This window comes from Chlamydotis macqueenii, chromosome Z (assembly GCF_036417535.1).
Source record: "Chlamydotis macqueenii isolate bChlMac1 chromosome Z, bChlMac1.mat, whole genome shotgun sequence".
Classification (NCBI taxonomy): Eukaryota; Metazoa; Chordata; class Aves; order Otidiformes; family Otididae; genus Chlamydotis; species Chlamydotis macqueenii.
The window spans coordinates 61,647,339-61,658,090 of NC_141593.1; positions in this window are offsets into that span (position 1 = coordinate 61,647,339).

Here is a 10,752-nt window from a genome sequence, read left to right on the forward strand (position 1 = left end):
ACCATACCATACCGGACCATACAGTACCATGCAGTACCTACCATGCAATACCGTACCGTACCTACCAAGCAATACATACCGTGCAATACCGTACCATGCAATACCGTACCAGACCGGAACGTACCATGCAATACCTACCACGCAATACCTACCATGCAATACCATACCGTACCATGCAATACCTACCGTGCAATACCGTACTGGACCGTACCATGCAATACCTACCATGCAATACCGTACCGTATCGGACTGTACCGTACCATGCAATACCTACCATGCAATACTGTACCGTACCATTCCATACCGTACCATGCAATACCTACCATGCAATACTGTACCGTACCGGACCGTACCATGCAGTACCTACCATGCAATACCTACCATCCAATACCGTACCGTACCATGCAGTACCTACCATGCAATACCGTACCGTACCATGCAATATCTACCATGCAATATCTACCGTGCAATACCGGACCGTGCAATACCAGACCGTGCAATACCAGACCGTGCAATACCAGACCGGACCGTGCAATACCAGACCGGACCATACAATACAATGCCTACCATGCAATACGTACCATGCAATACCTACCATGCAATACCGTAGCGTACTGGACCGTACCGTAACATGCAATACCTACCATGCAGTACTGTACCGGATGGGACCGTGCCGTACCATGCAATACCTACCATGCAATGCCAGACTGGACCGTGCTGTACCACGCAATACCGTACCGTACCATGCCATACCTACCATGCAATACCTACCATGCAATACCGTACCGTTCCGTACCACGCAATACCATACCGGACCATACCGTACCGTGCAATACCTACCATGCAATACCGGACCGTACCGGACCGGACCGTACCATGCAATACCTACCATGCAATACCGTACCGTACTGGACGGTACCGTACCATGCAATAACCACCATGCAATACCGGACCGTACCGCACCATGCAATACCTTCCATGCAATCCCCGACCGTACCGGACTGTACCGTACCATGCAATTACCTACCATGCAATACCTACAATGCAATACCTACCATGCAATACCATACCGTACCATGCAATACCGTACTGTACCAGACCGGACCATGCAATACCTACCGTGCAATATCTACCGTGCAATACCGTACCGGACTGTACCATGCAATACCTACCATGCAATAGCGTACCATGCCATACCTACCATGCAATACTGTACCGTACCATGCCATACCTACCATGCCATACTGTACCGTACCATGCCATACCTAACATGCCATGCCGTACCGTACCATGCCGTACCTACCATGCCGTACCTACCATGCCGTACCTACCATGCAATACCGTAACGTACCATGCCATACCTACCATGCAATACCTACCATGCAATACCGTACTGTACCATGCAATACCTACCATGCAATACCTACCATTCACTACCGGACCGTACCATGCACTACCTACAGTATAGCATGGTAGGTATGGCATGGTACCGTACCATGCCATACCTACCGTACCACGCCATGCCTACCATGCCATGCCGTACCGTACCATGCCGTACCGTACCATGCCATGCCTACCATGCCATGCCGTACCGTACCATGCCATGCCTACCATGCAATACCGGACCGTACCATGCCATACCTACCATGCCATACTGTACCGTACCGGACCATGCCATACCTACCATGCCATACCTACCATGCCATACCTACCATGCCATACTATACTGTACCATGGAATACCTACCATGAAATACTGTACCGTACCATGCCATACCTACCATGCCATACCGTACCATACCATACCATACCGTGCCATGCCATACCTACCATGCCATACCGGACTGTACCGGACCATACCGTACCATACCATGCCATACCTGCCATGCCATACCGTACCATACCATGCCATACCTGCCATGCACTACCTACCATGCCATACCGTACCCTACCATGCCGGACCTACCATGCAATACCTGCCATGCAATACCGTACCGTACCATGCAATACCGTACCATACCTACCATGCTGTACCGGACCATACTGTACCATGCCATACCTACCATGCCATACCTACCATGCCATACCTACCATGCCATACCTTACCGTACCATGCCGTACAGTACCGTACCATGCGATACCTACCGTGCCATACCGTACCATGCACTACCTACCGTGCCATACCTACCGTGCCATGCAATACCGGACTGGACCGTAACGTACCATGCAATACCTGCCATGCAATACCGTACCGTACCATGCAATACCGTACCATACCTACCATGCTGTACCGGACCGTACTGTACCATGCCATACCTACCATGCCATACCGGACCGTACCTGCCATGCCATACTTTACCGTACCATGCCTACCATGCCATATCGTACAGTACCGTACCATGCGATACCTACCGTGCCATACCATACCATGCACTACCTACCGTGCCATACCTACCGTGCCATACCTACCGTGCCATACCTACCGTGCCATACCTACCGTGCCATGCAATACCGGACTGGACCGTAACATACCATGCAATACCATACCATGCAATACCGTACCATACCTACCATGCCGTACCGGACCATACCATACCATGCCATATCTACCATGCCATACCGGACCGTACCATGCCATACCTACCATGCAATACTGTACCATACCATGCAATACCAGACCGGACCGTACCATGCCAGACCAGACCATGCCAGACCAGACCATGCCATGCCATACCTGCCATGCCATACCTGCCATGCCATACCGTACCGTGCCATCCCATGCCGTACCGTGCCATGCCTACCATGCAATACCGTACCCTACCATGCCATACCTACCATGCCATGCCTACCATGCAATACCGTACCCTACCATGCCGTGCCGTACCATGCCTACCATGCAATACCGTACCCTACCATGCCGTGCCGTACCCTGCCTACCATGCAATACCGTACCCTACCATGCCATACCTACCATGCCATACTTTACCGGACCGTACCATGCCGTACCATGCCATCCCATGCCGTACCGTGCAATACCGTACCTACCGTGCAGTGCCTACCATGCAGTGCAGTGCCTACCATGCAGTGCCTGTCGTGCCATGCCTACCATGCAATACCGTACCCTACCATGCCATACCTACCATGCCATACCGGACAAGACCGTACCATGCCATACCTACCATGCCGTACCGGACAAGACCGTACCATGCCATACCTACCATACCGTACCGTACCATGCAATACCAGACCGGACCGTACCATGCCATACCTACCATGCCATACCAGACCGGACCGTACCATGCCGTACCGTACAAGACCGTACCATGCCATACCTACCATGCCGTACCGTACCATGCCGTACCGGACAAGACCGTACCATGCCATACCTACCATGCCGTACCGTACCATGCAATACCAGACCGGACCGTACCATGCCATACCTACCATGCCATACCAGACCGGACCGTACCATGCCGTACCGTACAAGACCGTACCATGCCATACCTACCATGCCGTACCGGACAAGACCGTACCATGCCATACCTACCATGCCGTACCGTACCATGCAATACCAGACCGGACCGTACCATGCCATACCTACCATGCCGTACCGTACCATGCCGTACCGGACAAGACCGTACCATGCCATACCTACCATGCCATACCGGACAAGACCGTACCATGCCATACCTACCATGCCGTACCGTACCATGCCGTACCGGACAAGACCGTACCATGCCATACCTACCATGCCGTACCGGACAAGACCGTACCATGCCATACCTACCATGCCGTACCGTACCATGCCGTACCGGACAAGACCGTACCATGCCATACCTACCATACCGTACCGTACCATGCAATACCAGACCGGACCGTACCATGCCATACCGGACCATACCATGCCATACCGTACCATGCCATACCTACCTTTTTACTATGAGAGTTATAGAACACTAGAACAGGTTGCCCAGAGAGGTGGTGGATGCCCCATCCCTGGAAACGTTCAAGGCCAGGCTGGATGAGGCTCTGAGCAACCTGACCTAGTCAGGGATGTCCCTGCTCCTTGCAGGGGGGTTGGACTAGATGACCTCTGAAGGTCCCTTCCAACCCTAACCATTCTATGATTCTAAATATAATTCAAGAAATACTGTATGATGCAACACATAGAATACATTCAATCAAAAAATTAAAATAATACAATACATAAAACACAGTATAAAATAGAAGTACAATACATACACTGTAATACAACACAAAGTACGTACAGTATATTACCATAGAAAACTACAATAAGATATGTAAACTATGATACATAAAGTAGAATAAATACCATACAATACATACAATGCAATACAGTATAAAGTTAGTACAGTACAACAGAAAATACAATACATACAATACAAGAAGATGCGTACAATACAACGCATTCAAGAGAATAAATACCATGCCATACCATATCATAGGTACCATACCATAAACAATACAATACTCAATAAAAAAAACAACTACACAACAAGACAAGAAATTCAATACAATACCTACAACACAAAATACAACGCAGCACCATTGCGATCCCATTAGCACCCACACCACCCACACGAAAGAGCAGGAGTGGGTCATAATCCAAAAGCCGCGCTGGGCTCCTCAGTCACTTGAACGCCCCAGGGATGCAGCAAAACTTCACCTGAAAAGAGGCTCCTGTCTGCAGATGGGGGCTGCCCTTCCTCTCCGGTGGCAGTCGCTGATGACCAGAACTCACCCTTGTTTCTTCTCAGCGCTGGGCGTACTGCAGCTCTGGACACGTGGGCTTGGTCCATCTGAGCCTGGCAAGAGCGCTCGCGTAGGTCCTTCCCTTTCCATCTCATCAAACACAAAATACAATAGAGACAAGACATACAACAGAAGACATCAAATAAATACCAAACCTTAGCATACAAAATACAGTTAAGACAACACATGAAATTAAATGCAATACATAAAACATAATACAATATACAACAGAAAGAATGCAATACATCCCACAGTATAGCGTACAATACGTACCACGTCATACCATACAGTCCGTACCATACAATAAAAAGTACCTTCCAATACCATGCACGCGATATCATACACACAATACCACACATACAATAGGCCACAAAATGCAAACCAAACCAACGTGGAATACAGCATTCAATACCATACAAAATAACAGACACCCTTTGCACTACATACAATACAGTACGTACGGCTCCGTATCCTACCATACGTACGCAACAATACAAAATATAGCACAATACAGACGATACAACACAACACAACACATACAATATGCTACATACTTTACAATAAATACCACAGCATGGCACAGAGTACATGCCATACCTTACAACACCATAGATACTGTATCCTACAACACAGAGAATACAATGCCACGGAAAATACAACACATGCAAGAGATAAAACAGAAAATATAACAAATAAAAAGGATACAATTCAATTCAATTATACAATAGAAAATAGAGTTCACTAGGAAACAGAAAATACCTACAACAAAACCCACAGAATATACACAGCACAATACGTACAGCGCAGTACATACCACACAAGAAGCAATACAAAACCCAACACATACATACAATACATGCAATATGATACACACAATACAATGCAAACAATGCAATACCTAAAATGCATAAAATAGAATACTGTACACAGCATATATAAAATAGCATATAATAGAAAATACAGTACAAAACAGACTACAATAGAAAATACAATTCAATAAATACCATCCCGTACATGACACACAATACAATACATACAATGAAATAAACATCATACCATACATTAAAGACAAAATAGAAAATACAAGACATAAAACGTTACACGAAGTACGTGTATGGAACTGTATTTTATAATGTAATACAAAATACAGTACAGTAGCTAGCATACGATACAAAACATGCAACACACCACATCCCATACAATATCTACCATATAATATAACACAACACATAGTGCAGGAAGTACAATAAAAGCCATGCCATATCATGTAATATGTCCAATAACTACCAAAAAATTACCACACCGTACAAAACGAGGCATAGAATAAAATGCCATGCCATAGAGCACAAAACATACATTGCAATATAAACCAGAATCAAATCCAACGAGACATACAACACCAAGTACAATATGCACCACAGCCAAAACGCAGTGCCATACCTTACACACAACACATTACGGAACGTGTAACGTACCGTACTGTATTCTCCATTCAATGCACACACTACAATAGGAAATACAATCAGTACAAAATATTGTACAACACATGGGGTCCAACACGTACAATACGACAAACATCATCCCTTAGGATCCATACCGTGCATACCACACGTACACCAAAACGTGTGCAGTAGGATACAGAACGCAATAAAGGGAACACTGTACAACAGAAAACACCATCCCAAATACCATAGCAAATACAAAATACTGGACCATACGTGCCACACCACGAATCACAAAACACGGAACACAAACTACGCAACGGAAAATACACTCAGACCTCTCCGTCGGCCCACCAGCTGCCGGGCCAAGATGTGGTTTCCCAGCGGGAGAGGCGGATCCCGTCAGGCCCCCACGCTCCTTATGCCTCACAGGCTCCTCCGGGCTTGAAGCCCCCAGGGTTTTGGCAGAGGCACCATTGCAGGAGCTGGGTGTTGCTGCCGCTGCGCCCCTCGGCATCGGCTGCGGTGACTGTTTCGGGCGGTTTAAATCTCCCGGGCAACCGCGCACAGGCTCCGCCCCTCACCAGCTCTGCCCGTTGCCAGCGCTGCCCGTTGCTGGCTCCGCCCATTTCCAGTTCACCCGGTGCCGGCTCCACCCCTTGCCAGCTCCGCCCCTTGCCGGCCCCGCCCATTCCCACGGCCACCCGTTGCTGGCCGTGTCCGTTGCTGGCTCCGCCCCTTACTGACTCCTCCAATCAGCACGCAGGGTCCTCTGGCTCGGGGTGGAGCCCTGCTCCCTCTCTCCTGCGGTTTTTTCCCTCCGTGACGGCTGCACGGGACAGGTCGTGTCAGTCATCAGGTCGCTGGGTGCTGAGCAATTGTGCATCGTTCATGTTGTGTATCTTATTATCCCTGAATTTTTGATTATTATTATATTCTTTTGCTGTCCTAGTAAACTGTCTCCATCTCGGCCCACGACTGAGATTCTTTTCTTCCCGATTCTGTCCCCAGTGCTGCTGGAGAGGGTGAGCGAGTGGCTGTGTGGTATTTGGTTGCTGACTGGGGTTAAGCCACAACGATCTTTTTGGTACTGAACTTGGGGCTGGAAGGGCCCCAGCTGGGGCTGGTTCAGTCAGGAGGGTTCAAGCCCCTGATGAGGCTTGAGAAGTTGAGATGAGGACAGGTTTGAACAGAGCGAGTTGAAAACACGCTGTTACAGGCACGCATTCTGTCTGTTTGGTTGTTGTTGGCCACAACGTTGTTTTATTTGCGCTCAGAGCAGCTTTTAGGGCTCTATTGGGCAGCACCCTATTTGCTGTATGCGCTGTTCGCCAGTGTTTGTGTGCAGTTCGTCAGCTCCGGGCACTGGATTAAAGGTATCGCGCTGCTGTGCTCTGTGGCACTGGCTCGTGCAGTGAGATCACTGGTAACGTGACCGGTTTCGTACTTGTATTCAACAGTGGCGGGCGACACGCAGAGCGAAGCGACAGTGGCAGCTTCATCTGCGCCCTTCGGAATCCATCTCGTGGGCCTTGTTTGGCATTCCATCTTTTGGCGGAGTCTGGGAATCCAGGCACAGGGGGAACATCTGTGTACAGCTCCCCCCTCTTCGCCAGCTTAAATTCCACAGCTTCTCAGAATATTGAATACCCTTGGGATATTCCAACCACCACGCTTGTACTGTCAGGTCTCTGGCAGGTATTTCAGGCCTTGGTCGTGCTTAAGTTTGAACAACTATTCAAGAATACTGTGGCTACTCCAACCCTGGCAGCAGGCACTGCAGCTACTCCAGTCCCAGCAACAGGCACTCCGATTACTTCCACCCCCGCAGTGGGCACTGTGGCTACTTCAACCCTGGCGAGCAGCATTGCAGGTGAACCAAAGGACCAACCCCTGCTGGTACCAGTTGCCCCTGTACGTAAGAAATACAGAAAAAAATTCTTTTTGTGTAGTGAAAGATGATGATGAACCAGGGACATCACAAGAAAAGGCAGAGGCAGAAGCGGAGATCCCTATCCCTGAGTGAGCTGTGAGATATGTGAAAAGATTCCAGCTATCATCGATGTGAGCAACTTGTCCCCTGGTTGCTCCCGTGCTGGGACAGTGGGGCCAGTAGCCTGGAATTAGAAGGTAGGGAAGCCAGGCAGCTGGGATCGCTGTCTGGGGAAGCAGCCATTGACAGGGCGATGGGAAGAGAGGCAGAAGCCCGCATTCTCTGGAGGCGACTCTTGTCAGGTGTGAAGGACAGGTATTTCTTCAGGGAAGATATTGTATGCCACCCAAGCAAGCGGACCACCATGGAGTGAGGGTTCCAGTATCAGAGGGATTTAGTTGTGTGGGAGCTGATTCTTTGTAACCTGGCTGACCTGTGGACATCTGTAGATCCAGATGAAATCAAATGTCCCCAACCCACGTGGCGGAAGTTTACAGAGAGTGAACCATCCAGCTCATTGACAGCAATGGGTTGGAAAGATGACAAAGCACCATGGGTGTGTGCAGTGGCTAACCAACTCCAACAATATGAAGACAACTGTCTACCTTCCTGGTCTCTTGGAGGATTCTCCTGTTGCGGGCATGCTGAGAGTCAAAGAACAACAGGTGCTTATCACACAACTGTGCGCCAGCAGCAATAGTGCACCAACCGAGATTTCCTGATCCCCCGCCATAAGCCGATTTGTCAATTGGAAAACCAATGAGAGGTTCTCGCTCACCCTTTAACAGTCCCATGTGGCCAGTGTGAAATTCTAATGGAGAATGGAGGTTAACAGTCAACTATTCTGGCTGAAATGAAGTTATGCCACCACTGAGTGCTGCCATGCCGGACATGCTGGAACTTCAGTATGAACCGGAGTCAAAAGCAGCCCAGTGGTATGCCACCACTGACATTGCTAATGCATTCTTCTGAATGCCTTTGGCAGCAGAATGCAGGCCACCGTTTGCTTTCCCCTGGAGGGGCATCCAGTACACCTGGTATCAACTGCCTCATGGCTTGGGAAACACAACCCATACCACTGGAGTTGGGGAAGACAGTCTGGGTTAGTCCTCCCTTGGGTAAAGGCAAACCTTCCCATGGGATTACTTTTGCTCAAGAACCTGGTGAACTTGGTGGGTTGTGTGGGAGAATGGGAAGGTCTGATGTGTACCTCAAGGAGATTTTATTTTAGATTAAAATAGCCAATAATTTGAACTGTATGATGTTCATTGTTATATATTACTGTATGTCATCTTTTCTGGAGTGGTAATATGTCATCTCTAAGGTATTACGGTAAGAATCACCTAGACCAATGAAAAACAAACTGCAATGAAACTGAAAGAGGTGCAGTGGTAATAGAACCAGAACTGGCACCCAACAACTTCCTCAAGATCAACATCTTCCACTTGCACACCGTGGACATGATCAACATCTTCCACTTGCACACCGTGGACATGATACGTTAGCCTCACCAGATCCGCAGCTGTGAGCTCCAGATGCAGCACGCAACAACCCCAGACTCCTGCCCCGAGTGACCGTTACGACACATGGATCCCAAAGTCATGGACTAAATGAACTCAACAGACATTTTGGAGGAATGGCCCCTAGCCTAAGGGAACAATATGTGTGTACTTATCAAAGACGGAAAAAGTGGCAGTGATTAACTGGGACTGAGCATGACGTAAATGGTATGGAATGCGGGGTGGATGCTGTCCTGGTTTTGGTTGGGAAGAGACTAATTTTCCTCTCAGTAGCTACTGTGTTTTGCACTTAGTATGGGATTTGGTATATGAGTAATATTAATAATACGCTGATGTTACTAGCTGTTGCTAAATAGACCAAGGCCTTTTTACAGCTTCCCAGTTTTTGCTAACGTGCAGGTGGCAAGGAGCTGGGAGGGGTACAGCCAGTACAGGTGACCTAAACCATAGACATCAGATTCCATACCATAGACATCATGCTCAGTATGTAAGTGGGGGTTGGCCGGCGGGCAGCTCTTTCACTCTCTCACTGCTTGGGATCATTCTGGGATTGCTTTTTAGTTTGTTTCTGTGATTGCTGCTCGGGACAGTCTGTCTTGGTCATCAGGTCGTTGGGTGGTGAGAAACTGTGCATTATTAGTTTTGTGTCTTTTCCTTGCTTCTGTCAACAGATTTTCATGCGGCTGTGATGCTACAAGGAACACTTACCCACTGCATCTCTTCACTGACCTGCCATGGTTTTACTTAAGACCATACAGAGCTGCTGGCTGAGACTAGCTTTTCTATTGTTCCAAAGAGAGGACAAAACTTAAAAACTTTGAAAGCAAGAGCATGCTGCAAGACAGGATAGAGGCTGCAATTCTTCCACGGGCTAAAACCTGAACAAGGATTCAGGCATATCACATACACAGGGCAAAGAACAGACAGGATCAGACATGCCAACAGAAAACCAAAGGTGAAAGCCAAAGTTCCTAATTTATTTTACCAAGACAAGTAAAAGATTTACAATTTTTCAAACTGTAGGTTGATGTCCTTCCCAAGAAGCGCTCCACCCCACAACTGAAGCACAGATACAGTGGATGGGA